The following is a 27,648-nucleotide window of genomic DNA, read 5'->3' as shown; positions in this document are numbered from 1 at the left end:
TATTCTCCTGTCAGGTGTGGACGTTGGCGATGTGTCCTCACTGTAACATTGGGTGAAAGGATGTATGAACTGGGGACATTCACAAAGGGAGCGTTCATGGCTATATGGCAGTGGGCAGCGGTGGGCCGAAGACCAGGCTGCCTGGGGAATGAGGCTTGTTCTGGCAAACCCCCTTGAGGAACTGCTCATAAAAGCCTGATGCTGCCTTATGATTTTTATTTTTCTTCCTCCTGTTTCACTTTTGGGAATAGCTTTGGGAAGCTTCAGAGCTCAGATGAAATATTTCCCGTAGCTGGTCCTCAGCTTGTTTTTCTTCTTGAATAATGACTGCTCCTCTCCTTTACAGGCAGCAGCTGCAATCACCGCTGGCCTCCTCCTGCTGTACATCCCACTGTGCTACAAGGACTTCCATTTCCATGTGGCTCACGTATATGCTCACCTGGGGTATGCAGATGCCCAGCACATCGTGGGACAAAGGTATTTGCAAGGTAATATTTCTCCAAGCTGTGGTTAACTTGCTGCCAGAGTGTGTACAGGTATAAGCCAGAAACACAAAAACGTGGCTCTACACTATGTGGTGAACCACCACACTGATGGATTTTGGTCACCATATTTTATGTCCTAACTTCTATTTTGCTACCTTGTCTCACACCCAGGAGCTGGAGTGGAAAAAAATGAAGACATGGCCATGCACTGGTTCAGGTGAGGTGCAAAAAAACCCAAACTCTTGCCATGGCAACTTCCCCTCTCCTGGGGAAGGGCTACTGTGGCATGGGAGGAAGAAAAACAGCCAGCAGTGCTTCGTGGGGAGAGCTGTGCTGAGCCATCCTGCGCCAGTGGGAGGGAGGTGCACAGGGCAGCAGCAGGGAGACCAGAAGTTCCCAACTTCTTGCTGTTGGTCAGATGCTTTGCTCCGCTTTCCCCACCTGCTATTGCTATTTTTTAAATCAGTGGGAGGCAAGTATCTCAACAGTGAGAGTGCAGAGGGATGCCAGTGCTGCTGTACAGCCTTTTGGAGACATTCAAGCTGCAGGTGGGCAGCGGGAAGAATGCACAGGTACAGGAGGGGAGAGGGTCAGGAGCTGCTGAGGCAATGGAAAATCAAGTTATGTCAGTGTATTAATTTATTGCTCTTGGCACATGCTCGCAAGACGTTTCTGCCACGTAAGTGAGGCAGCTGTGCCTGGCATGCACATTTGCTGCGGTACCCGCCATGGTTACACCCACAGTGGGAGCTGGGGTTGTATCCCCCGAAACCCTCCCGCTCCTGCTGAGAAACGGGAAGGATGAGGGACAAGGAAAGTTACTGTGCCACCCAAAAAGTGGGTGGAGGGCAGGGACACATTGGGTGTGTTTGCTCAAGGCATAGAACAGCATCAAGCTGCAGGATTTTTAGAGCTGAAATAACTGTGCCTGTGACAGCAGTGGTTGTGAACCAAGAAGGCATCTTTAAGGACATCCATACTTAGAGAAATGCTGAAGCCTTAGCACCTTTCTGAATAAAGATGGTTCCCAAATCAGAGCCTGAAAATTTTAAAGGGGTCATGTTTCAGGACACTGATTTATACGTATCTTTTTCCTTCTTTGCTTTTACCTCACTTTAAAACAGTCAAACTCAGGTTTTCTTCTCTGTACTTTCTCTTACCACTTTTTTTGCTTCTCTTTTCCCCCCTGTAGGCAGGCTGCAGGGCAGGGCCATCCCCACTCCTCCTTCAACCTGGCAGTGGGGGCACTCAGAAACATGACTGTGGCACTCAAAGAAGGGTAACCTGAGCTATTCCTCTTCCTTTCCCTTACAGCTGCATTCCCAGCTCCTCCTTCAGAGGGAGGGAGCCCAGTGCTGTAGATATGCCATGCGTGCAGCTACTCCAGCATTTCTAGTGCCCTCTCCTTGTATTGTCAGTAATGCAGCCCTACCTGTGGCAAGAAAACTTAAGAATCCCATTAGCCCAACAAGTTTTTAAAAATTAAGTGACACAGTACCTAAAATGCCTGTGGTCTGATTGCATATGCATTTCCATTGGTGATTTCCCAGTCAAGGCAAGGGACAAGACCCATACTGGTATAGAAAGAGCTACTGAAGTTGGATGCAAGTTTTCTGCAAGAAAGAGCTGTCTGTCTTTCAGGGGGAGCCCCCTTTTCACTCCCCTTCCTCTCCAGTGAGGTCAGTGAGAAGTTTCCTGTTGACCGCCCAGAGGTTGGGTTGAAACCATCCGGGACACGTTTCTCTCCCCGACGTGCCTGCGCGCACTGCACACCAGCATTCCCAGCAAGGCCCACAGCCAAAGAAAACTTGCCTTGTGCTTTGTACATTCACTGTGGTGTCTTGTCTGGGCTAAGTGAAGCTAAAACAACTGATGAGATCCCATCACAGTTAAACCCACTCCTTTTTACTTTTTCTTTTGTGTTGTTTTGTTTTACTCCCAAGTTGTTTGTTGTACTCCAAGTATGAAAATTGAACTTGAGATTGGAGAGAGCAGCCTTAAGCTAACTGAAATTAAAAAAGCAATCTTTGGGCAAACCCTGTGAGTTGAAGCTAGCATGTTTCATTTCAACCTCCACTGCATGTTGCATGATCACACAGACTCACATATTGAGTGGTAAAAGGAATATGTATTTCAAGAGCTCCAAATCCATCTCTGCTTCAATTCAACTAAGACAAGAAAATCACCAAACCCAAAACATTCATGCTCAGACCACAGAGAAAAGCAGATAGTTTTCTCAGTAGTGGAGAGCTAACTTTATAGATGCTTTCAGATCCAGTAGCTGTGGTCCTTTCATAAAAGCCTGGGTAAATATAATTTAGCTAAGAATGAATCAAACCTCCTCCTGGATTTTCTCGATGAATGTTTCATGTCCTTCAGGGAATTGGAGAAACTCCTCAATGTGGCAGCAGCCCATGGACTCCAAGAAGCTGAGCAACTTCTGGAAAATGTCCTCAAGAGCAGAAACCTTCCCTGAATGACCACTGCAACACTGATGCTTGCCCAACTGTGCCTTCTTCTGCACTTAGGAACCCTGCTTTCTCCTTGCCGGGTGCCTAGTCTTCAGGCATTTGAATCATTCATTGGACATTATATTTACTTTGCACTGTATCTCCACAGTCAGATCTATGGCAGTGATGTGCTGCTGCTCCTCCTTCTGCTTCCTGGCTCATCACTTCTGAACGGCACTGTAAAGTTGGGGTGGAGGAGACAAATAGCCTTCAGGGTTACACTGACGATGGGCATATGAACGTTGTTGAAAAAGCATCATTAGTGTTGCACCAACTGATCTACTACTACTAAGTTAGATCCAAATATTGATCTGGGCTTGATGTGCTGTTTCTTGTGCATTTGTGCCATATGTATTTCATGCTCTGTTTATGCATTGCAACAAATGATCATGATTGTGGCTTTATTACTGTAAATCAGCATGACATGCATGCATGATGTCATTTGTAATAGAAATGACAGTGATTTAATAGAAAATATAAATAATGCCTTCACTTAATAGCTACAATTCCTTATCAGCCTTACCGTTGCCATGCCAGTTTCAGGGAAAGTAATTCAATTTAATGGAAACTGCCTTCATTTTCAGGGTGGCATTGGTTTAAAAACCACAGTGGGAGCAATTGCATTTCACGGGAAGTGCACTCACTAAACGAAGTTCCACAGCGTTTTGCTAGCAATAAAATTGTGTCCCAGGGCTGCCTTTGTTGGTGTGCATCCTTGCTTTTTTCCTACAGTGATTATCCAGCTCACTTGTTGCATTACATGAAGTCCTGCACCCACCCCACTCCCCAGGAGCCTGAGGCCACGCTGGTGAGCCTGAGACCCAGGGGCTGCCGCTGAGGGAGCAAATGGGACAGCTAGCCCGTAGTGGAGGCCAGGCTTTGGTTTCCAAGAATTGCATTTGCACCATGACTCACAGGCAAAGGCGTGAAGGATTTTGCCTAGGGTCGTGTTTCCCTGTCCCCTCCTGGGTGTGAGCCTCAGTATCTTTCTAGAGCCATGCTGGCAGCACCTGGGGGACATCCCGCAGGCACAACATGCTAGCATCCAGCACAGCGGGGGCCGGCAGGGGCCAGTGGCCACATGTTAAGTGAGGAACAGCTGGGCTTTGCCTCTGCTCTGCCTGGCAGTCCCCAGGCCGGGCTCCTTGGGGTCAGCACTGCATCTTGCTCCCAGGAGGAGAGGACAGAGCAGAGGAGAACTGGGACCTGGCTATCCTTCTGCCTCCCCCAGCTCATCCCTGGCAGCACCTGCTGCAGACCAATGCTCTCTGTTTGCAGTGCAGTTGCCTGCTTCCCCCACCCGCTTTTCTCCTTTCTCTTTCCCTTCTGTGCTCCCTCCCACACATCCCTTTATTAAATCTGGTACCACAAAACCCGCAGCAGAGCAGAGCATCAGGCGAGTTCCTCTCTTCCCTCCCCTTAAGCAGAAAAGCAAGACAGCATTTCCCAGCTCAAAAAGGAGCTTATTTCCATGGCCTCTGCAGTGGCTGTGGACCAGGGCCCCAAACCAGGACCCTTTGAAGGCAGGGGAATATTTCCCTTGACAGGAGGCTAGTGCTGCATCATCCCACACCCACTTCTTTTTCCTCATACAGTAAACCCGCATGAACTGTAGCTCCTGATTTAGAAACTAGACCTATGCTATATGTCTTGTATATATAGAGATGCACCAGTTAAGTGCAGTGGGCATCCTTTTTCAGGCCTGTGGCACCCTCCTTTTTGTGTCTGTGAGCAAGAAAGCTCATATTTGTCCCCACAAACCAACATCCGCCAGGCAAATGGCATGAAAGGCTGTGTGAAAAGCTCTCTGAAACCCAGAGTAAGATTCAGAGCTGACTCTGAGAAGCCCTGAGGTCATCCTCCTTGTTTTCTACATCCTCCCTAACCACAGCAAACAATGTCAGAGGGACATCCAAGCATGGTCAGGGAGAGCCATGGCCTGCTGTATGCCTCTGCCAACTGGTGATGGCTGAATTCACACCTCTTTCCTATTGCCACTGGGCCTGGGATGATGCTGTTAGCTACCCAGGTTCAGCGTATGGCACCACCTTGGTGAGCACCAGGCATACTAACTTGGGTAGTTGAATAGCAAATATGCCAAAGGCCTGGCAGGCTGGGTCATTGTGTTTCACAGGACTTAAGAAATCACCTTCTTCTGCCCCCCAGTGAAACCAAACAAGCAGGTTTTTGTGCACCGATCAATTTTCCCACTTGAACCGTGTCATTGTCCAGCACCAAAATGGGCATTAACACCAACCATGAGACTCTGCAGCTACTGGGCAACAAGTCAACCTTGAGGTTCATGCTGCCTTTGCTTAAGTGGCAAGGTGTAATATCAGCACATTACTAATTTGCCAGTTATTTTGTTTGCTTTCTCAAAAAAGCTGTTTTGGAATATGACATTTTTCCTTTATTGCAGCTGTAGTTTCCTTACTGGTACACATGGTTTCCTACAATAGGCAAGTGGCTTATTATCCAATGCTTTTCAGGTGACCTCTTTTTAAATAAGGAGTAGTAAGAACTGGAAAATAAATCACAAGCAACCTTGTATACATTTCAAAAGAAAAAAAACCCTGCAGGTTTAACAAAGCCAGTTATGAAACAGCAGCTGTAGAAGGCTATTGCAACTCATTGCGGCACCAAGACTTCACCAGGAAAAGATGTTCACTGGTTTAATGCAATTTGCAAAATTAGCACTTGCATTTCTACCCTTGCACCACCTCCCCTGAGACAAAAGTGTGTCCCACCCTAATTGCTGCTTGTACAGTTTCCCCCTGGATTTTCTTTCAGTCCATTCCCACGAAATACAGTTTAGCAGTTGATGGCCGAGGGTGCGCACATTCACATTCCTCCTACCTTTTTCCTTTCTTTCTCCAGCAGCCTGCCTCGCCGAGGCTGCGCTGGCTCCCAGTGGGTGCGGGCACCTTGTTCCCACTGGGGAATATCTCCCGGTCAAGGGGCGCTTGTCCTGCATGTTGCTGGCTGGACCTCCCCAGCAGCTGACAGCCCTCTCCTCCTTGGCACTGCCTGTATGCAGGCAATTAGAAGGATTTTCTTTCCCAAAACACAGCTCTAATTATAATCTAATTCAGCTTATTTGAAGTACATTTTGGTAGCATTTCCATTATGCAAATATCAATTTATTATCCTCACATTATGTTTTGACTACAGTGGTGTTGCTAATTAGAGGCAATTTAACTGCTTTAAAAAACACCCATCCTTTCCTCTCCATGCACCCTTACTTCCTCGCAAACCACACAGAACAGACATTTAGCACGGAGTCAGTGATGAAAACCTGCAGTTATCAGCTCCATTTTCATCACTCTAATTGACTTTCATTATGTTAGAAACCACTTAGAAAGCACAGATTTTTCTGATTTACTTGGGTATGGGGACAGAGGCATGAAAGAGAGGAGGGCAACTTACTCCAACTGTGTTTCTAACATTTTTCTGCCCAAACCTTTGGGTGTGTTTGGTGTGGCTGCCTCCTCCAAGTAACTTGACATGCTGTGACTTTGGCTGCAGGGGGAGAATTGTAATGATAACGAAGCTGGTCTGGAAAAGATGGTACACTTCAGGGATAAGAGAGAGGAAAGCTAACCCTGGGGGTCTGGAATAGAAATCTCCTAAAACAAGCTCTGGCGAAGAGGTCTGTGCCATGCCAGTGGAAGTACTGGGAAACTGGGGCAAAAACTCCATGAAAACAACAATTCCTGTCTGCCTTGGCCGAGCACAATGGGAGGACTGTAGGTTTTGGTTGTGGGGACCATCCAGCTTGGTGTGGGCCTTATAAGATGGGCAATGGAGATTTTTTGTCAGGGGAAAGTGAGACAGCCACGGGGAGGTGTGTGGGAATACGGACTAGGCAGTAAGAGTTTATAGAGGGCTGAGCACCTGCCAATCTGCCACCAACATCCTTAAAAACACCTCACAGGGTTCTTCCTCCCAATACCTTTCACAACAACGACTTCAGACTGCTTTTCTTCCGCGAACTTTTCTCTTGGGTGTGTTAGACATCTCTGCTACCATGGCTCGGGGAGGAACGGGTCCTATATGCTACATGGGCAGCATGAAGGTTTCTGCCTCCCAAAGCATCTCCAGGGGCATCCCTGTTTGATGTGGCTGGCATGTTTTCTGATTGTAGAAACGTTGTTTTACCAAACATTTTGAGGATGTCTCAGAGCTTCCCAGAAAGATGACTTTTGGCAGGGGGAAGGAAGCATTATTGCTTGTAATAAAAGCCCATCAAAATGATCAAACCCTTAGATGGCTAAAGAAGCTGTGCAGCTCTGGCTTTGAAGTGTGTGCTTCAGCAGCAGCTGAACATTAGGGGTCCCCAGTGGACTTTCAAAAGCTTTATAGGAAGAAAAAAAAAAAAAGACTGAAGCCTTCCTGAATTTCTCTACGATATAAATCCCAATACCCCACCCACCCACCAGGCGAGCTCTGTTGATACCAGGGGCGAAACAACAGCATTAATGTTCTGACGTAAAGCGAAGACAGCAGCCGCCACGCTGTGCCTATAGAAACCCAGGGCTCTCGGAGAGGGCCTTCCTACCCAAAGTCAGGCTTCAGAGCTTTCTGCCCTGTTTTGTTCTTAATTGCAAGTGCTATTGCCATGCGAAGGGTTCTTTTCATTTGCTGCTTTCCCTCCCCCTCCCCCCCCTTTTAATTTATTTTTCTCAGGAGACATTATCTTTCATTTGCAGAGTGAATTCAGTGTTCCTGTAATGGAGACTTAATAGTCATGGGCAGGTGCAGGGGAAGCTCTGCCTCAGCACTGCCACACTGTGCCAAACCTCCTCCATCTGGCAAGCAGCTGGCAAGATTAGGCAGCTCATTTGCACTTGTTGCACCCATCAGATGTCTTAAGTGCACAGGACACCCCGGCCACCTCCCTGTCCCATTTTTCTGCCCCGCAAAACACCGCCGGTTCTTCACCGGTGCCATGACGGGAGCATGGCTCAACCTCCGGTTGCAGCCACGTGAAGGAGGAGTGGGCACAAGAAGAGGCTAAGCACTGGTGTCCATGTCTGAAGAGGAGCTAGCGAGGCTCTTCCCAGTCCAGCTCAGCACTGGTGGTACTGGGGATGGTAACCCCTCTTTCCTTATCACTCCAGGGAGTAATTAGTGAGTGTTGCACGCCAGCACATTGCCAGACCCCAGAAGATCTCACTGCTGCCTAAGGCTGTTCGGCGCCGGAGCGGGCATGGCGTGGGAAGCAGTGGACTTTAGCTGACAGGAGGGAGATGCAGACCCAAGCAGGTCTCACAAGCACCAGGAAATCGCAGAGCATCACACACAGATCCCCCAAGATCAGCTTTTTGTGGAGGGCACAGGGCCTGCAAAAGGCCTCTGTGTCTTGGGAACCCTGCTTAAAGCCCCTGGGTGTGGCGTTGGTGTGACTCTGGCCACTGGGAGGGGAAGAGATTTTACCTGCAGCGCAGACAACTTCAAAAAAGCTATTTTGTTCTGTATCCCCCTACTGAAAAGCAGTACTTTAAATTAAGGATCTCCTCAGAAAGGGAAGACGCAGTGGATTTGTCTTCCTGAGGCTAAAATGAGCATTTTGATACAAGGTCAAACAAGAGCCTGACAGCACTTTAAAGGGCTGTCATTTCATTGTCCCGCAGCTGACAGCTCGGTAATTCAGCTCTTGGACATTACAGCATAAAATAACCCACATCACTTCCCCTCATAGATTAAAAAGGGACAAATACCATAATATTGTATCTTTAGTGCATTAATAGTTTCTTAATGCAAGACAGATGCAAGATGCTCATTGCATTTCTGCTTGGTCAGTGTTCTGCGCATGGTGCTTTCTGGCAGCTGCTCCCAGCAGGATTGAGGGCCTTTTGCAAACACTGTCTCTGCCACACAGTGGATACTGCCGGAACAGGGTTTAGCAACCCTCCTTTCCATTCACAAACCCATTTTTAATGGTGAAAGTGGCAAAGCCCTGAAACTACGGAAGGTTATCCAAAGGCTGGATGGGGTGGTATAAGTGGGTATCAGCCCTCGCGGCCTCCCACAAGGTGCCGTGGTGCAAGGGATGCCGTGGCTCACAAGGGCCAGCAGCACAGTGTTAGCCCTGGTGCAGCATCGCACCCCTGCAACACAAGCCCAGCCTTACAGGCAGAATAAACACATTCCAGTGCTACATATCTTAACTGGGGCTTACTGAAAGGCAACATCATCAAGATTGAAGCTTGAAGCTTGGAACCTGGCACCACCTTTTCAGACTTATTTCTGGGCAGCTGCTTCCCTCAGCCACAAGCCAGGGATCAGGGTGCCCTTGCCAGGTGTGAGCTTTACCTTGCCCACTAACCAAGGATTCACTACTTTTTTTTCCACACTTGAGGTGTCGGGAAGGAAAGGCACAGTGACTTCCCACCCAAGCCTCCCTTAGCACTGCAGATAATTGCCATCTGTTTTCTAGTTTGCTCATGATTAGACAGGGGGATCAGATAAAAACCCACCACATGCCACACAAACAGGCTGGAAAACACCTACGTGCAACAGGTCACTAATACTAATCGGGTGTGACCTGCTCTCTCCATTCTGGGAGGGGGTGAAGGAAGCCGCTTTGCAGCTGTGAACCCCCCAATTCACCCCTCTCTGCCCTGCCGAGTTCCCCCAGTGCACATCCTGTGGCCGGGGCTGGGAGGGGGGAGATAGCCTTGGGAAGAAGCGCAGCAGCACAGGAAAATGTTCGAAAGCCAGATTTTTCAGGAGGTTTTTAGGAAATCCCCATTGCTTTTGGGAAGGCATGGGTCCAGACCCTCTATGGGAGATTTCTGGGGCTCCCTTTGGGCATGTGCTGTGGCGGCGCCAGGGAAGACAGACAGCTACAGCCAGGAAATCTTAGGGATAGCCACAGCTTAGAAGAAACACAATGATGAACAGCGCAGCAGTTTGTACAGTCAGCAGCCCCTTAAGAATAGGTGATGCTAGTGCCTATTTTGCAATTGGTTGCCATCCAAATATCCATACGTTCCTCCTCAGAGATGGTGATCCAGCCTTGAGGCTGCCAGGAAAGTGGGACGGGCAGGAGGGAACCGGAGGATCTCTAGATTTATAAGCTACAAAGCTTTGGGTGTTGTAATGACATAATCAGTATAAAGGTGGTACCCTAAATTTTTGGCTGTTTTCATCAGTGTTTATTTTCCATACTTCAGTCAATCAGAACTTACTACATAGAACAGAATCACGTCCCTGTAGTGGCTTCTAATTCCTGTGAAAATTTTCCCAATTATCCAAAGCCATAATCAGGAAAATATTCCATGCACATACGAGTCATTACCCAAATGCACATGATCCTGTTCCTGGTCCTCTGCTGAAATACAGTCAAAGCTCCACTGATTTCGCTGGCCAGGGAAGAACCAATGAGATGCAACATGCACCGTAACCTGCAACATGGGAAATGTCTCACAGATTGATCCAAATGTGTCTCTATCCTGCTTTTCAGGAACTATGTCAGTATTTCGTGGAATATAAATGTAAACCCTTACAGAAAGCCTTAATCCTTGTTATAATTTTTCTGCCTTAAGCCTAATAAAGAAAAGAGGCAGGAGCAGCTATGAAAATAAGAAACTCTACGAAATCTATGCAGCAGCAAGGCATGACTGTAAAGCAAGGCCAGGCTGTGTCCTGCAGCCAGAGCCTCCATTTATGGTGTGAGACCCCATGGAGTTGGAACAGAGGCAGAAGCACAAGTGTGGAAAATAAGAGTGGCATAAAACATGTCGGCCATGAGAAGCGAGCTGCTTCCTGCATCATATCAGTCATTGCTTTGGCAAGATGGCTCCAAGCAAGAGAGCAAGTTATCAGTAAGAGAGCTGAAGATAAATCAGGTTCGTAATACCTCATTGCGCCGAGGGTTAACAGCATAGTAAAACATCAATGCAGCATTATTACCTCCAACATATAACTGTGTGTCATATTGCGCGGTACCTGCTGAGGATTAAGCATCTCAATAAAGTCACCCCCTGAAACAAAGTCGCTATGGCAGTTATTACCAACCACGCCACCTAAAAGCAACACAAAATACAACACGCTAAAGCGGTGGTGCCCAAGCTGTGGCTGGCCCAGGGAGGGATGTGAGGAGGTTTTATTTTCCTTGACTTGCCCCAACAACTCGAGACCAGAGTCCACGGCCCTTTATAAACCTGCAAGACAAAATAAAAGTCCATCCTCAGCAGATGGTGTTATAATCCCATTAAGCCAGACAGTGCCATGTATGGGGTAACGGTCTGGTAGCGCTAGTCTTCAACAGCAAGGCGGTGGCTTGCAGGGAAGAAACTGACGGCATTTGGGTTGCTTGAAGCCAGTCACCCCATTGCAGATTGGCCGTAGGTACTGGCTGGACAGAAGTCTCTCCAAACTCACAAAAAAACCAAGCCAGCAGCGCAGGGGTCAATAGCAAACGAAGAGATGATATTTTATTTGTCTTCCTGGATGTGGTATCCATCACATAATACATCGGGTGTTTTGGCAGAGAGTAACGCGGCAACATGGAGCCTAGGGCTGAGGAAATCCTGTTTTAAAGCAATTAATCTCTTCTGCTGAGCCTGAATAACTCTGCCGAGGGCAGATGATGCTTTAGCTCAGGAACCTTAGAAAGAACAGGTCCCGTTCTTCCAGGCTTGGGCAATTTTTCTTTCCCTGCCTAGGGTTTGTTGAACAAAACAAGCCATGTACAAGGTGCAGATCTCGTCCCAGGAAACTGGCAGAGTGCCATTTGTGATGAAAAGATATTTAATTTATCTTAAGACAGAAGCCAAATGTGAGATCCAGAATAGCTCCAAGTGCTGCCTGCATACTGACACATTGCTGCCGGCTCCAGCACTCACTGGATCTGCTACAGACCTTCTTGCAAATCTGGTTTTCCTTCACTGCCTGTCATCCAGATGTTAGCGAGAGGCGCTGGTCACGCACATCAGCGATTGCATCATTGACGGCAAGGAGGCAAACTGCTGAATTCACTGCCTGCACATGCATCACATGCGTGCAGGCAAATGCACACAGCTATTACCTGGACACAGATGCTTTTCCCCAGTGAGGAGCCACTTGCATTAGAAACCTCAGGTTACCATCACTGCCCCACATGAGCTTGAAGAAAACAGAGCACGATGGACCCACAAATTCCAAACTGTCTGGGAAACCATCCCTGCCCTCTGCACTGCCAGCGGTGACTCTGAGTTTCCTGTATGCCATTAAGGAGGTCAGCTTCAAGGTTTTCCAGCTGACCTTTTTCCCTGGTAGCCCCATCCATAGAGGCAACCCCAGTCCTGCCCTGTCAGTCATATTTTTACTGCCAACTTTCCAAAATTTTGCTTTTAAGTTATGTTGCCTCAGCGTCGCATCTTAGTGGTGCAAAGATAAAAACTACTGTATTTCTCATATGTCTGAAGTTTATATCAGTCTTTTTGGAAGAGCGCTGTGAGTTGGAGGGGCTGCTGAGTTGAGACACAAAGAAAGCCCTGGGCAGGAGGAGAAGGAAACAAGACCTTCAGCTAGGAAAAAAAGCAAACTGTAGGTCTTTTTCCACATCTTACTATGCTTGCTTTTGATAAAGGGTTAACAAAAGGCATTGAAATATGGCCATGTTATAGCCCAAAATAAGTCCAGGAAATCCATTAAGTTGTCCCCTAGGAAAAGGCAAATGCTTGGGTACTGTTTGAAAACTAGAGGCAAAATTATCCTCCATGGCTGGGGTACAGTGGTGGGCAGCCACAGCAGGAGGAGGGAGACCCTCCCTCTTCCTGCCGTGAACACCCAGGGAAGGATAGGTAGATTTTGGGAGAAGAGCCTCTCAGAGGTGAAAATGTTTTCTCGGCATTCAGAAAAAAAGAGGTGAATTGGGTGGCAGCCTCCACCTTTTGCTACCGCACAGCCGACACTTCTACTCCCCTTAAAGTGACCGTTTAATTAAGGAGTCAGCTCAACAAAATTAGAATAAACGCTGCCAGAGCTTAATGCTGACCAGATCCCTTTTACTGCCAATTTTCCTCCAAAATGAATAGCCGACCATCATGGTCGTCTCCATGGCTGGCTCTCGCCTGGCTCTCCTCCATTTGCTGCTCACATTGGCATGGCCAGCTGCCTTAGAAACAGCAAAATCAGCCAATTTTCCCCCTCTTCCATATGACTTATCCAGCACAAAGCTGGTTGATCCTCATTTGTTTCCCAAAATGCCTGTGTGCTGGTATCCAAGTTATTACCAACAGGATTTTTATGAAATACTGTAAGCAGAGCATCAGTGGCTTTGCCCAAGCCCTGATAAATATCTGCTTAAGATTGACAGAATCCAGCAGGTTTTGCCCCAATGTCCCAATTCAGCAATGCATTTAAGTCCATGCTTAAATTATTTTATATTAAATTATTTTATAAAGCAAGATGAACAACTGAGTCGGGGCCTTGGGTCTCTGGCACGTTCAGCAGTTCCCAGGCTGTTTGCCCAAAACTTGTTCACAAAACAGCAGTGACAACTGTAATATAACTCACTTTTTCAGAGACGGGGAGAAAACCCCAGATGCACACATTTTCCTTCTTATGTGAGGTGGAAACCACACCAGTAAGTAGTCCTGAAACCATTTGCAAGATATGATTTAGGATTTTTTTTTCTATATATAATGACTGAAAAACTGTAGAATGAAAAGCCTCTTGTGGCTGCTCCAGCATTTAGAAAAAGCTGAATAAAATGTATTCCCATCACCCAAAGGGTGAGTGCTTGGCCTAGTGAAAGTGCAGAGGGGTGGAGGACAGGCTCCATGGCCACCGAGGACCTGCACAGCCAGCAGGGTCAGCACAGCTGGTCCTTTCCTGACGGCCTTTACACCTGGCTGCATGAGGGGAGCAAGTTTTGTGAACAAAACCCATGTTCACAAACTGTCAGGCATGCAGTCCAGTACTCCATAAGCCTCTTTTAATAGATAGTAAAATTCAAACTGAAGAGCAGATTCCTGTTGATTGAGTAAATATGGAGCCTCTGTGATGTGTTTCCATGCAAAATTTCCTGGAGTAGTGCCAAACTGTCACTCAGACATGAGTACAAAGATCCCGCAGATCCCTGGGTTTCTTGCCCATTCATAACGATAGTGCCTGCCTTTGCTGTCCTCATATTCACTTACAGAAATGGCTTGCCTGGAAGTTGGCAAGTGCTCAGCTACCCAGCAATATCAGCCCATCGCTACCTTATAAATGGGTAGCTCAGGTTGTACAAAATTTCTTTTCAGATATTTCTTCCATGTTCGTCTTGGCTCCTGAGCATGGAAATGTTGTATCTCTCTCGTACACCTCACTGTCACAGCTCTAACGCTCAGGTCACCTGGCCAAATAGCAGGAGCACACTGCAGCAGATGAGTGGAGCTAAAGCCATCCACTGCAGCATTTGATGTAATGCCTGCTGGAAACTCCTCTCAAAGCTTTCTCGTTCTAATTTGCTGAGTCAAAACAACCATGGAAAGCCTCCCCACCCCACCACTGCCACTAATGCTAAACGGGTCCAATCCTTGCAAGCAGTGGATCTGAGCAGTGACTCGCTCTGGGGAGGCCTGGGGACTTTGGGAGCTACCCTGATTCAACCACATCAAATAACATAGCCCTGGTGAGCTTTAAACAACTTAAAACCAGCACAGGCACATAAACATATCACCGATACATCCACCAGCATCCTGTTGTCTCCTCCTAGATAACAAAAAGGGCAATTTTCAATCCAACAAGAGCCCAGCATGTATCTGGGGTGGCAGCAGCATCCATGAACAAGATACGCTTCCTTTGTCATATTACAGGAACTATTACTATATTTCCTAATTCCCAGCTGCATATGCCACCCCCTGCATCCCTGTGGTTTCCCCTCCCTGCTCTGGGAGGCCAGGCAGACTGAACAGCAGCCACCAGTGCCTTGGCCCTTGTGATGGGAGACACACCCAATTTTCCAGTTTGTTCTGACCACTGTTTGCAGACCCATGGAAAACCACACCCAGGTTTTTCTGCTTGGTGCAGGAAAAAACACTCCTGAAGAGTTTATCCTCTCTTTCCCGTTGCATTTGTTCAGCAAAGAGGCAGAAGGTGTTTGTGTTGGTGAGACCAGGGGGAAGCAGATTCAGGTGAAGGGGAAGACAGCAAGAGACCATAAATTTTCTAAGCCTCAACAGAAGTATCACTAAGGTGATTATAATGATGCTTCCTATCACTAAATGCAACAGCACATCTGCAAAGTGGGAAGAGTCTTCTGACTATCTACCTTTGAACAAAAGGTGCTGCAAGAGGCCTGTGCTTGTGACGGCTCCCTAAAAAAACCAGCCTGAATACGTAATTTAAATTGCAGGGTCACAGGGTGCTGGCTTTCCCTGGCGAGAGAATTTTATCAGCTAAAAAAATGCAATGAGGCCACCAATGATCTATCCAGGATCTCTGATTGCAAATCCTTCCTTTGAAAAAGGATGAGTGAGTTACAGGCACATTAATGCCCACGGCCATAAAGACGGCACCCAGCTGCTCACAGCCTAGTATTTCTGGCAGCAGAAATCTGGGCTGTGGCTGTAAAGCTGATACAGCAACTGCTGAAACTGCAAATGGGCTTTGGGCACAGGCAGAGGGGTACCAAAACACGTCCTGCCTGCTGCAGGAAACCCAGCAGACCCTGCTGACAAGTCACGTCTTCACACAACCTCGATGGGTTTTGCCATGCAATGTCTCGGCATTGCAGAAGTTGCTTGCAAACTTTGGCATCCCTCCCCACTGAAAGCCAGGCCTCTGCTTTGTGTTCCTGCCCTGCTACCTGGAGAAGTGCAAGCTGGGGTGTGGCAACGGCTCGGCCCTGCTGATACCAATGTCCTGCTTTGGGTGGTTTTTCTTTGCTTTGGACACATGCAGGCAAGGGTACATTTAACCTACAGTAGATATCAAGGAAAAAGTTTCTTTAAGACTGTAAGTCTAAAGAAGAAGTGATGAGGAAGAAGGGGAAGAGAAGTGCACGCTGTGCTTTTCTTGCACGCACACATCCCATTGAAGTCTCATTATTTAGACAGTACCTAAAACCCCCTGAATTAATGTCAAGCTTTCTGTTGTCTCGTATTAGGTTTCTGACCCACGGGTGGTGCTAAGACCTGCTTTGGGAATGCAAAAGTACGATGGTGCTGAAATACCTCTCAGAGCAGTAGTTACGGATTAGGCAAAGAGAAAAGCCTTCAGTGCCTGCTGTTACCCGAAGCTCAGTGGAAACACAGGGAGGTGACCTGATGTTGGGGGGACAGAGAGCTTGCCTTGCTTGCTTTGTGGGGAGAAATCTCCCCCCTGGCACGGCTGCCTCTTTCCCACTTCATCACTTTCGCTCTCCCCCATACCAGTCAGGTTGTCAAGCACGGCATACAAATCCCTCCTTACACTCCTCTGTCTTCCTAAAAAAATATATTTTTTGAGGAGTTTCTTTTCATTCTTGTCCCACTTTCAAGTCTAGATAATCAGTGCCCAGTTTGTGCTTGAACTGTTTAAAGAATTACCTGTGCCTGTAGGGCAGAGGAGTGCAGGTCTCAGGTGTCTGATTCACTTACTGGAGAAGCAGCAGCCTTCCCAGTGTCCCAGCGAGCCATGAGATGCAGCACAGAAAACTCTTGCCATTGGCGATGCAATTATTTTTGTGCATGTTGGACTGAGTTCTGGAAAACCTTCTTCTTCGACATTCATGATCCTCTGGAGGGGAGGGGAATGGAGTCTACCAACCTGTGGTCCCACAGACCAGCATGGCAGCTCAAATGGCAGGAGCAGCGGGGAGGTGCAACTGGGACGTTCCCGCTCCGCCTGAGGATTCCCTCGCCTTGGCCACCTCCACCCTGAGGCTTATGTAGAAAATGGGTAATGGGAGATGGGCACCTGTGGGGAGACCCGCTGGCCCTGCATCTGCCTGTGGGGCTGTGTGCTTGGAGAGCTCTAGTGCCCCGGGGGCATCTGGATCAAAACTCACCTTGGAAAGCCAGGGTGAAGGAACGTGCAATTTAATAAATTTGGCTTTTCTTTTTGAAAAGCTGCTGGGATTATTTTTTTTTCTATACATGAGAAGAATACTGTTTGTGTTGAAGCTGGAAGGGAGGACACAGCATCGCAGTTGGTGCTGCAATGCAGCGCAGCCTCCTCTAGTGTGTATGGTACCTGACACCTTTTTTTCCTCCTGGGATCTCTGCCTCATTTGGTTCATGGCGTGGCTTTACAGGGATGGAAGACTAAACTTGCTGAGGGAACTGTAAATGGCTGATCTGATTGTTCAGGTGCTCACCTTTCAGCACAAGTAATCTGTTCATATGCAACATCTGTTGAAGGTTTCAGCAACTGTCACATCCACACCTCCTTTCTCACCCACGAGTATGTCTGGTTGAAGGACCTCTGCTAGGAGGCAGGGACCTTGCTGTCATTGCACTTCATTACTTGGATCTCCTGGCCACTTCTTTTGGCCCAGTTTCTCTCTCCCCCGACTCCATTAACCAGCCCACTGGCACATCTAGACGAAGTCTCAAAAAAGTCATGTCATGGCAGGATGTTGCTTCGAGAAGCAAAGGCAGTGTGAAGCTCTGGCCCCTTGGGCTTCTCCACCAGCAGGTTGCAGGGCAGGCATTCCTGCACAGGGAAACAATTTAAAAACATGAACTCAGCTTTGGAGCAATGGGTAGAGGGTGGACACAGTGGATGTTGGAGCTCCAGGAGGGTTTTTCTCTGCTTGATGTTTTGTTTGCCAGAAGAGAGATGATGGGTTGGTCCTGCCTTGGCAATATGCATTCTGTCTTGCAGGCAAATCCGTGTTGTTTCCTTCTTTCTGAGCCCCATGGGCAAGGACCATCACATCCTACTCTCTCCAGAGGAAAAGGAAATGAATTCAGGCTGAGGAAGTAGATGGAAGGCCACCTCATCCCGGTAGCCATCTCAAACAGCAGGATTTTTTTCTCACTTCACAACATGAGGGTTTATCACGCTGGTTTCTGTGCTCCAGTACTGGGCATGCTAATGTACTTCAAACTGAAGTAGGCTCCTCCAAGCTTAGCATCACTCTGATTGCTGTAGCCTCCACAATCTTGAGTAATTATCATTGCCAAGGGCTCTTCAGGGCTCAGCATGAGGACCACTGAAGCTGTGGTGCTACACAGGAGTCCTCCTACACAGCCGTCCTCCTCTTCCCCAAACCCTCTCTGGTGGGCTTTTGCATTTCTGATGCCAAGGCACTGCTGGGAGAGCAGGGAGGAAGAGGTCGGTTCCCAATACCCAGGCAAGGTAAAGAGCTTCAGCATCCTTTCCTCTGTTTTGAGCCTGTGGCACTGAGGCATTGGTTGGTCCTGCATGTTGCAGCACGTCTCAATTCCACTATTCACAGAGCGGCTCGTTAAGGGAGGAGTTGTGGTCCCCACTGGCTGGGACTATGATACAAGTCCTTGGCGGTAAGCAGGATTTCACACTGCGGAAGTCCTATGTTGAAAACAAAAAAATGCAGTCTTTAGTCTCAACACAGGCAAGCTCATTTCTTGTATCTAAGGGCCGGGCTATGCCAGCAATCAACTGACATCATGAAACTAGAAAGATGAGGGTGGCAGAGGAAGCTAACAACACTTGGCAGTGCAGAAGATCCAACCTCTGCAAGTGTTATCATGCTTGAAGACACTGCGTGACATTAAAACAATCGTGTACAAAAACCACTTGCACACGGTGGGGGAATAGAACATTTTCCAGTAGGTTGAACTGCAGGTCTGCTGTGACTTTCCCAGCAGCTCAGAAAAAAGAGGGAATTGCCAGATATTTCAAAAACTGAAGAGAGGAAAAAAAAAAAGCAGTCATCAGCTACGGTTTTGGAGACCAAACCATTAGCTTGAACAGCTAAAGAAGAACAGAGAAATGCCTGGGGAGGCTCTGGGAAAAGCCCACAGGGGAAAGGCCAAGTTACCGCTGCACTCTGGTGGAGCTGACGTATGGATGCCCAGGGTGAAGCCACAGGCATGCCTCAAGGCTAGTAGGTTTAGTTCCCCTACTTCAAGAGCTGCCTTGCACTTAGTCCTGTCCCGGAGCTGCACCTGGGCAAGCTGCAGGGTCAGGAAACTCGCCCCGAGGGCATCCTTTTGACACTGCCCCCACCAATACCAGGTCTCTCCACGCCTGGGAAGCACCACAGCACAGGTCTGCAGAGCTCTCCCGCTGCCAGCATCCTCCCTTGCCCCCAGCACGGCATGCTGGAGCTTACTCAGCTCTGAAGTACGCTTCATTGAGCTGCGCTTCAGCTGATTAAACTAATTATTACTCCAGGCTTAATGAAGTAATTCACCACTCAACTTTATTATCACTGTTATTAAGTATTTACCTTCTCTAGGTGGCAAGAAGTTCAACCAGAAAGCCCACGGCGTCAGCCCGTGTGAAGGGAAGGCTGTAGCCTGTTGCTGAGAGCATCCCTGTGCCAGCCTCAAAACACAGGCAGGGCCTGTGCCTCTGTGGACACTACTGCCACCATCCCGTGTGCAGTGCTCAGGCATATTTGGGCTCTTCTGGGTGACTGCGAACTGGGGTTTTTACAGGGTCCTTTCCCAAAATCTTTCGGCCAGCTCAGTGAACTACAATTCCTCTTCCACTGAGAGCTGTTGGGGTTGATAGGTGGCTGGAATGGCTCCAAAAGAATGAAAATTATTAGTTTGTGCCTCATTAACCTAACATTGCCACCCATCTGGAGCACAGGAGCCTGCTCATCCAGGCCAGGAAGAACAAGCTCCCTGTTTTAGGCACCAAAAAGGCTTTTCACAGTGTCCTGCTGGAATAACTTTGGCCACTGAGCAGTAAATCCACTTCCAGGAGAAAATGCTCAAGTGTCCACAGGGATTCACAACTGTATTATGGAGAAATGTTGAAAGTTACAGGTTTTCAAGAAAATAAACATTTGTTCTGCCTCCCTCTTGGGAAAAGTAGAAGAAAAAGAAACATTTAGGCAAACAATTCTATTACTCTTTACATAAAACATAAGCAGATATTTGCTCCCTAGTGCATTAGCTGAAGAATGCATAGGCTGCAGCCCCCCCAAAAATGAAATACCAGGGGTGAGTGCCAAAAATCCTGCTAAAAGTCTCCTGGCCCAGCACAGACCCAGGCTGAGGAGTAGAAGATGAAGCCACCCTGCTGCTCCCCACCTTGGAAATGGTCCATATTAGCAGTGAGGGCTTCCCTCCTCCCTGAAGCCACCTGTGGACAACTCCCATCAGAGCCAGCTGGAGCAGCTCTCCTAATTGCAAGCCTGCGTTTGCTCCCTTTGAATTGAAAACCAGCTTTGCCACTAGCTGGATCAGAGCCACATGGAACGTTATGCTCCTGTTACTTATGTTAAAGTTTTTAAAGGCAGCCACAGTGGTTTACCTGTGAATGCCCAGCATATGCCAGCAATCTGCCAAGGTTTCCATGCATGACCATGATCCTGGAAACAGAAGTCATAGGCACAAGTGCCCAAGGAAGAAAAGCCAAGAGGTTTTCTTTCTTTCTTTTTTTTTTTTTTTTTTTTAAAATAAAACTTCTACTTAAGCCAAAAGAAAATCTGCATTGGTGGCCAACCCACCTGCTCACAGCAGCAAACCTCTGGACCCCTCTCTGCACATCACTGGGCTCAGGATATGCAGCTAGTTGTGATGAAACACACGCTTTCAGGAGGCCTTATTTATCTTACGCTTTCCCCTCTGTAAGAACAAAAAGCATTCCTGGTGTTTCGCCGGAGTCTGTTGAAGTATTTAAGAGGTTGAAGTCATCGACTACAGTTTCTGACAGTACATTCAAAGCAGGTCATAGTTGCTCTCTATGAAGTGTTGTATTGCTGAATTATAACAAATGCTGATGCCTTTGGGGGCAATAAAAATAACTCCAGTATGTGACAGAAAATGAGTTATAATTCAGAATAATTCTTGGTAGAAAGCATACCTTTTCTAAATTACAATCATAACCGCTTTTTGATTCTGAGATAAGAAGTGGTTACCGTAGTGACCCAATCCTTAAAGATAATTTTTGCCTGATGCTGTATAAAACATTATATGATAACTTCCTTCACAGGAACCAATTTATGAAGATGAGTTTTCCAAGTGTTAGGTCTTGGGTATGAAAAAGGAACGTAGGCTATATGGAAAAATAATACCCTTTTGGTTACCACCTGCAGAGACTTACACGCACATTTCCCTGCAAGTACACTCACAGACATTGTCTCAGATTTGGTGCAAGCTACAGATCTTGCTTAGCTTTCAAGCCCATGTAGACTCTGCAGGAAAAAGGGAGAGAAGAAAATCAGAGACCAGTTTGTCCTGCAGAGCGAACCACCTACTATAACCTACTACTGGGTGGTGTGGGGGCGTAAAAAAAAAAATGTTTTTACTTACTTTGAACAGTCTTAATATGTATTTCTGTAACAGACCATCTACCAGTACTTCCCTGAGAAGATTTTGGGAAACTTATTCTGAAGTCACAGCCATTGCTATGGTCAAGCAAAGGCATGTTTTAATGCATGACATTAAATGCAATCCTCAGTGAGACTAGTACAAATTATTATTAGTCAGCAATATCATCTTTCTGGGGCTTCTTTTGGTAATCCTTGCCTATCTCCCCACATCCCTCTTGTGGATTTAGAGGGACTGGTCTGCAGGGTTGCACTGGGGATGCTCCCTCTCCCAAGCCATGTGGAGAGCTGTGTGTCACGGTCCCTCCCACTGATAACCCGCCATGTGTCTCTGGCAGCAGCGAGGGCAATGCAGCCATCTTTTGCTTGGGTCCCCCTGGTAGCAAAACTAACTTACCTGTGGACATGCTCCCTGTGGACAACCACAGCCGTGGACGTGGGGCTGAAGGACTGGGCTGGTTGCTGGAACTCTGCTGCCTCATGGATTCTAGTCGGTTGTCTACAGGCAGCTTGCAATAATTTTGGTTATTAAAGATAGTGAGTCAAAGAGAGAGAGGCAGCACTGACCCAGCTGGGGTGGCAAGTGGGTTTTCTCACATCATTGTAGAGTTTCTTGTCATCAATTATAGCCTTGCAGCAGGCTATTTTGGTATACAACATCCTATATCACGTTTACCATGCTTAAATTACTTTATGACACTTGCTCTGACCCCCAGGGTACCACTGATTTTGGAGCCTACAGAGGAGACATCCCCTGGCCAGTCAACCATGGGTTTCTCACTTTCTGAGGTGTCTTCTCCTGCTGAAAAATCCGGCAGAACCCTAGCTATCCTGTGAAAATTCTGATGCTGTAGCTCCAGGTGATTAATATACAAACCATCTTAATCTGGGATTAGTTTAGGCTGTTGGCTTTAATTAACCTCTTATTTTTGGAAGTTAATAGCTATAAAATTCTTCTTTCCTGAATGGCAAGGCAGGGGTAGGGGGGGTGGGGGGTGGGGGGCGGTGGGGCGGGCGGTGTTTCAGAGGTGTTATATCTTGCTTCAAAGCTGGCCCACAAGGGAGGAGACAAAACAGGTATGTGGCCTTTTCAGCTTCCCTGTGATGTGCAGAGAAGGGGCAGGGGGTTTCTCTCCCTCCCACCACTGAGTGATGAATATTTTCAATAGCAGCTTTAATTAAAAAGTGTTGGGCCTTACAATAAACATCTCCCAGTCCCCCACTGCAATTGTCTAGCAGTGATGAGGAAGATCAAGCCTGATCTCCTTGAAATGCCCGACTTACGAAAAGCTGCCCCTCCTTTTCCTCAGTGCTCCCTCCTCCCTTGCCCCTGATAGCACACTCCTGCTAAAAGCTGTCCAGTCCTGCCCCAAAATACAAGTGGAGCTAAGTCTGCTCAGCCAACCTCAGCTGTCCCTAGAGTATGCATGGACAGGGTCCCTCCTTTAACACGTGGGATGTTTCAAACTCCAGTAAATCCACTTGTGCCTCATCTCAGCTTAAACTCTTTTGCTTTCCAAAAATGTTGGGTCCAATGGGCAGAGGTTTAGATAAGAAAAATCCTAAAGGAGATTTAATGCTTGGTATAAAAATGCTAAGGTGTGAGAGCAATTCCAAATATATATTTAATATATAAATAATTAAGTACCTCATACCAGTCTGCAGGCACTGAGCATGAGAAATGAAGGACGCTAATACAACAACTGAAACAAGTCTTTGCTTCAATCCCCAGACATGGGACTGAGGAAAATGGGAGAGTCATCTCTACTCATCCTTAAACACTCAATACTTTGCCAATTACCTGAAAGCAACGGTAGTAATAACAGAGAAATTTGTAAGAAACGATCCGCCTTACACATGAGGAGAATGCGCTGAAAATACCCTGAAAATATTGGAATAGCTAAACAGCTGAAAACTTCAAGACTTCAGGGACTTGAAATAAGGATCTAAATTGTTAGTTTTTCACCAGTTACGGGAAAAAATAAAATCCTTTGATTTCATTTTAATTGCTATTTACTAGGGTTAAAGTTAAAACAGTCTCATAAGGGTTTTCAGCAGCAGACTAATAAATACTCAGAAGGACGGATAAGAAAGGGTTTAATTTTCAGATGTTTTGGGTTGTGGTGGTGGTTTTTTTTTAGCTACCAAAATAAAATCTGCATGTTTAGAAAGCACAAGCCCTTCCACAAGCCAAACCCTTACCTTGAGACCAGCACTGCGAGCTCCCATGAAGCTTTTCCCTTTCTAAAAAGCCTGTAAGCTTAAGGGCAATCTCAAGGATATATCAGTATAAACTGGTGTGCTCGACATTTAGGCTGGAAAGCAGAGGAAGCTTTAATTAGTGGAGCGAAGACCTTAAGCAACGCATCAGGGAGCACACCGTCACCATGCTCATTACCATCACTATCTTTGTCACCATCACCATCTACCTTTCCCACTGAAGAAGCAAATTGCCTCCAGAGGGAATGAGGAGCCAGCAGCTCCTAGACCCAGGGTGCGGATGTGGGCGGGCAGCAAGCGTCCCTGCCAGTCACAGGGAGGTACGTGGCACTTCGCCAGCGAGTGCCAACGGCATCTACCCGTCCATATTTTTTGAAGAAAGCATCATGCTGAAAGCACAGGTCTTTTCTCTAATTGCCTGCAGGGCTAAGCGAGGCCTACACATTTCCCAAGCTCTGATTTCACTGCTTGTGAACATCTCTATCTGCCAGCTGGCCGTGGTGCTTTACAGCTCAGGTGCTGTCACCACTGAAATATCCTTTCCCATGAGGGAGCCCTGCACAGGGGCTTCACATCTTGCATTTCTCCTTGAAAAATTCTTCATTGGTGGAGTTTTCAGTTTCTGGGACTGGAAACCCCAGGGAAAAATAAACTCGCGTGGACTTTAGACGCCGTTACCTACTCACCACCACTGGATGCAGCATGCCCAGGGTTGATCTAAAGGCCATTTGCAATCAGAATGCCAAATTTCTCTCTGCTTGGGGAGAAACAAAAAAGAAAGATGGTTGCATTGTTACACTGACATTTCTGGTCCATTTTTAATAAAAGATAAAAGTTTCCTGCAAGTTTTCCTATACAAAAAGCACTGCTTTTTTTGGTAAAGCAACTTTTTACTAGGTATTTTTAGGGAAGGAATTATTTAGTCCTCTGTTGCAGTTTATGGATTTCATAGGTTGCATATTTGGTAAATTATACATATAATTTTTCCAACAGGTCTCACAGAAGTTCAGTCCAAACTGCTGCTTTGATTTTGTTTGCTTGTTTTACACCTGCTCCATCAGTAGCCCATCATGCAAATGGGCCTTTGCCAAACCTGTTAAACCAAACATGAAGCCGATGTGAACAGAAGTCTCCTGCACAGGCAGGGGCAGGCAGCCACAGTGGGGACGCATCCCCAGTCCCACCCTGATGCCCCCACTTGGAGGCATCACCTCAGGACAGCCCACATGTCCCAGGGGAGGGGGAAGCTGGGGTAAAGCTCTTCAGAGCTGTTTTACCCAGCAAACTCCTTTTGTGGCCCTGGCAAAATGCTCCCAAAAGTGCCTAGAGTTTTGTGTGCCTCTTGACCCAACTGCAGGACAAGCCAGGGCAGTAACCCCTGTACCTTGCTGCTCCAGCAGCATTTAAATATTATCCAGGAAGGTGAGGAACCATTCATCCCAGTTGCTCACGCAGGCAACACAGCTGGGGGAAGGAAAAAAAGAAAAAGAAATTGTGAATATTCCCTTCTTGGTGACCATCCTGTTTTCAGAAGACAGCAAAAAAAAAATTTTCCTTTTCAAGCAAGTGTCCAGCAAACACTCCAGCTAAAAAAAACCCAATAACCCCCCGAACAATAAAAATCACACCCATGAGACAGCTGTGCTGTCAAATGCAGGCTGAGAGCTACTCCCCAGGGCATCTCCCAGGTGAAATGACATAAGGAAAAAGATCCCCAAAACCCCACCAACAAACTGTGGGGTGGAAACAAGATACCAAACTGCCTTAGGGGAGGAGAGCAAAAGCTGAAAGTGTTATGGTTTAGGTTGGCATGTTATTATGAATACAAATGGCTGTTACCTAGCTTGTTTTGCATCTGTGTTATGAGGTAACTATGGTAAAATGGATGGATGTAATGTTTTAGTCAAGCCCAGTTGTCTTTGGGAAGATTATCTGCACAGCAGTAGGTTTATAAATGGCTGTTAGGGAACAGAAATGGTTTCTTTGCGTACAAAAACGCTCAGCATGCCTGGTTGCAATTCTCAGTTAAGGGAGTTCAGCTCTTATAATCATGCATCTCCTCTCTCTGTCTATGCCCCAGGGCTGAACTTCATTAATGCTTTGGGCTATTTCCCTTCTCTCATGTCAAGATGTCAAATCCCTCTGGAAAAACCAAGACCTCTTGATGAGTCTTTTCACCATCGTGATCGCATCCAGAATTAACTCAAAGCAAATTCAAAGCGTTCCCTCCCCTCCACCACATCTGCTGAATAATGACCTGAAAAGGTACCTTCTCCATCCTGCTTCAGTAGTATTTCTCAGGCAGTTATGAGATTTTTTTTGAGGAAGGTGGAGGTGCAGAGTGAGGGCTCTACTTGCAGAGCTGGAGGCTCTTGTGCTCCAAGCACTGATACACAGCTCAGGAATCAGATGAAGTCCTGGGTAAACACAGGGTATGGGTATCTCTTCTGATGAGAATGATGCTTCTTTTTTTCCTTTCTTTATAAGCAGGCCTAGAGAGAACTCTTAAGGCAGCACATTCAGGCTATTGTTGTTATTTTTGATTGCAGATCCAAAGCAATAGACCTGCTTGCAAATAAATAGCCCACAGAGCAACACACTAACACCTGAGTTTTGTTGAACATCACGTTAGAAGAAACTTTTAATTCCTTCACAGCTGTGCTAGTGTCTGCCTAAACTTGAGGCTTTGATGCAAGTGAATGTGAATAAGGAAAAAGCACACAGAAAATTCACTTTACATACAAAAATATAGCCAGCAGCTTCCTCCCCAGGAGCATGCCTGGTGGTGGGGTAGCTGTGCTGGCATAGCAGCTCCTAGGCTCATCACCTGGCCTTGCAGCACACCACTGGCACAGCACCTTGGCACGGCAAAAGCCTTCCCTGTTTCAGAGCCAGCTCAGGTATGGCAGCGTGATGCCAGCCTGCCCAGCACAGAAACCAGGCCTGGGAGATCATCCACTGTTGGCTGAGTGTTCATCAGTGCTCTGGGCTGGGCTGCTCACTGGTCCTCACTGCTTTGTGCTGCCTGTTGGAAACCATGCGTGATCTTTGCACCCTGGCATCACACCAGTGATGGGGTGGCAAACCAGGGAGGGTTGTGCTGCTTTACTGCTTTTGCAAAGGCTGATGAAACTCCTTGTCGATGTTTCTCACAATAAGAGAGCGTGTCCTGGGCATCCCCGTCATTCATATGACAGAGTCTTTTCTAGTGCCCTGCCAGAGCAGCTCATGGGAAAGCCCAAAGCCACCTGCTGCAACATCTGCCTCCTATGGCCAAGCTGAACAGCGTTATTTTTACGGCCCCGCACAACCCAATAGCATATTGATACAGTGTTGGCTGTCAACCTCCCGGTGGCCTCTGTCTGCAAAGATTAAATACCACCTAGCAGCATGGACTGCATGTACCAAAAGGCAAATATTATTATTCTTTTTTTAAAGATCTTGCAAAGTAATAAAGCAAGAAGGACATGAGATTGTTGAAGCAGTTCAGCTGCCATCCGTGCCTTGAAGGCATTTCGGGGAGGCCACGCAGCACGTAGCAGGAAGCAATGCTGGTTAAAGTTGGAGCACCTGCTGCCATTCCCTGCAGTGTGGTGACACAAAGGCTGGAAATTGGTGGTTTGTTGAGTGTCTAGAAATCTGTTTGGGGAGTTTGGTGCAGAAAGGAGACCAACATAACCAGAGGTGATGGTCTTACAAGGAACATTACGTTCCTATCCAGGTATTAAAGTGCACTATTAAAAGTCATCGACTTGCCAAACCAGATTTTGCTTCCTAACATGCTGCTGGGCTCCCATGTGAGCCCAGCCCTCCCCACCTGGGTCTGAATATGTCCGGGACGCCAAGCTGCTTTGGTGCACCACTCCCTCTGCAAGAGAAGTTCATGTCCATTTTCTATAGCGCAAAGCTAAGCTGCCCCTGGTTTCCTAATGATCTGAGCTCCCCTGCTGCGCTGGCTCAAGGCCAGCACCTGGGCTTGTGCCTTGCCGCCAGCACGCTGTGGGAAATGCTGCTGGCAGCCAGTTTGGTCTGCAACAAAACC

General features: G+C 47.2%; 2 long non-coding RNA genes across 3 annotated transcripts; one reads left to right on the top strand and one right to left on the bottom strand.

Moving 5' to 3' along the window:
• The first annotated feature begins 349 nt into the window (after positions 1-349).
• LOC142056268 (uncharacterized) lies at positions 350-3,680 on the top strand. The gene is made up of 3 exons (XR_012660281.1): positions 350-488; positions 657-702; positions 2,865-3,680. It is a non-coding gene; the product is annotated as an uncharacterized LOC142056268 (long non-coding RNA).
• A 7,380-nt stretch (positions 3,681-11,060) lies between these two features.
• LOC142056267 (uncharacterized) lies at positions 11,061-24,356 on the bottom strand. Of its 2 annotated transcripts, XR_012660280.1 has the most exons (3): positions 21,784-22,367; positions 19,332-21,251; positions 11,061-18,448 (listed from the first exon to the last, which is right to left on the bottom strand). It is a non-coding gene; the product is annotated as an uncharacterized LOC142056267 (long non-coding RNA). The 2 variants fall into 2 exon arrangements; XR_012660279.1 differs by having other exon boundaries at positions 19,332-24,356.
• Positions 24,357-27,648: the final 3,292 nt, after the last annotated feature.

Source organism: Phalacrocorax aristotelis, chromosome 4, assembly GCF_949628215.1.
Source record: "Phalacrocorax aristotelis chromosome 4, bGulAri2.1, whole genome shotgun sequence".
Taxonomy (NCBI): domain Eukaryota; kingdom Metazoa; phylum Chordata; class Aves; order Suliformes; family Phalacrocoracidae; genus Phalacrocorax; species Phalacrocorax aristotelis.
The sequence above is the reverse complement of the archived record's forward strand: the minus strand, read 5'-3'. Positions and strand labels throughout refer to the sequence as shown.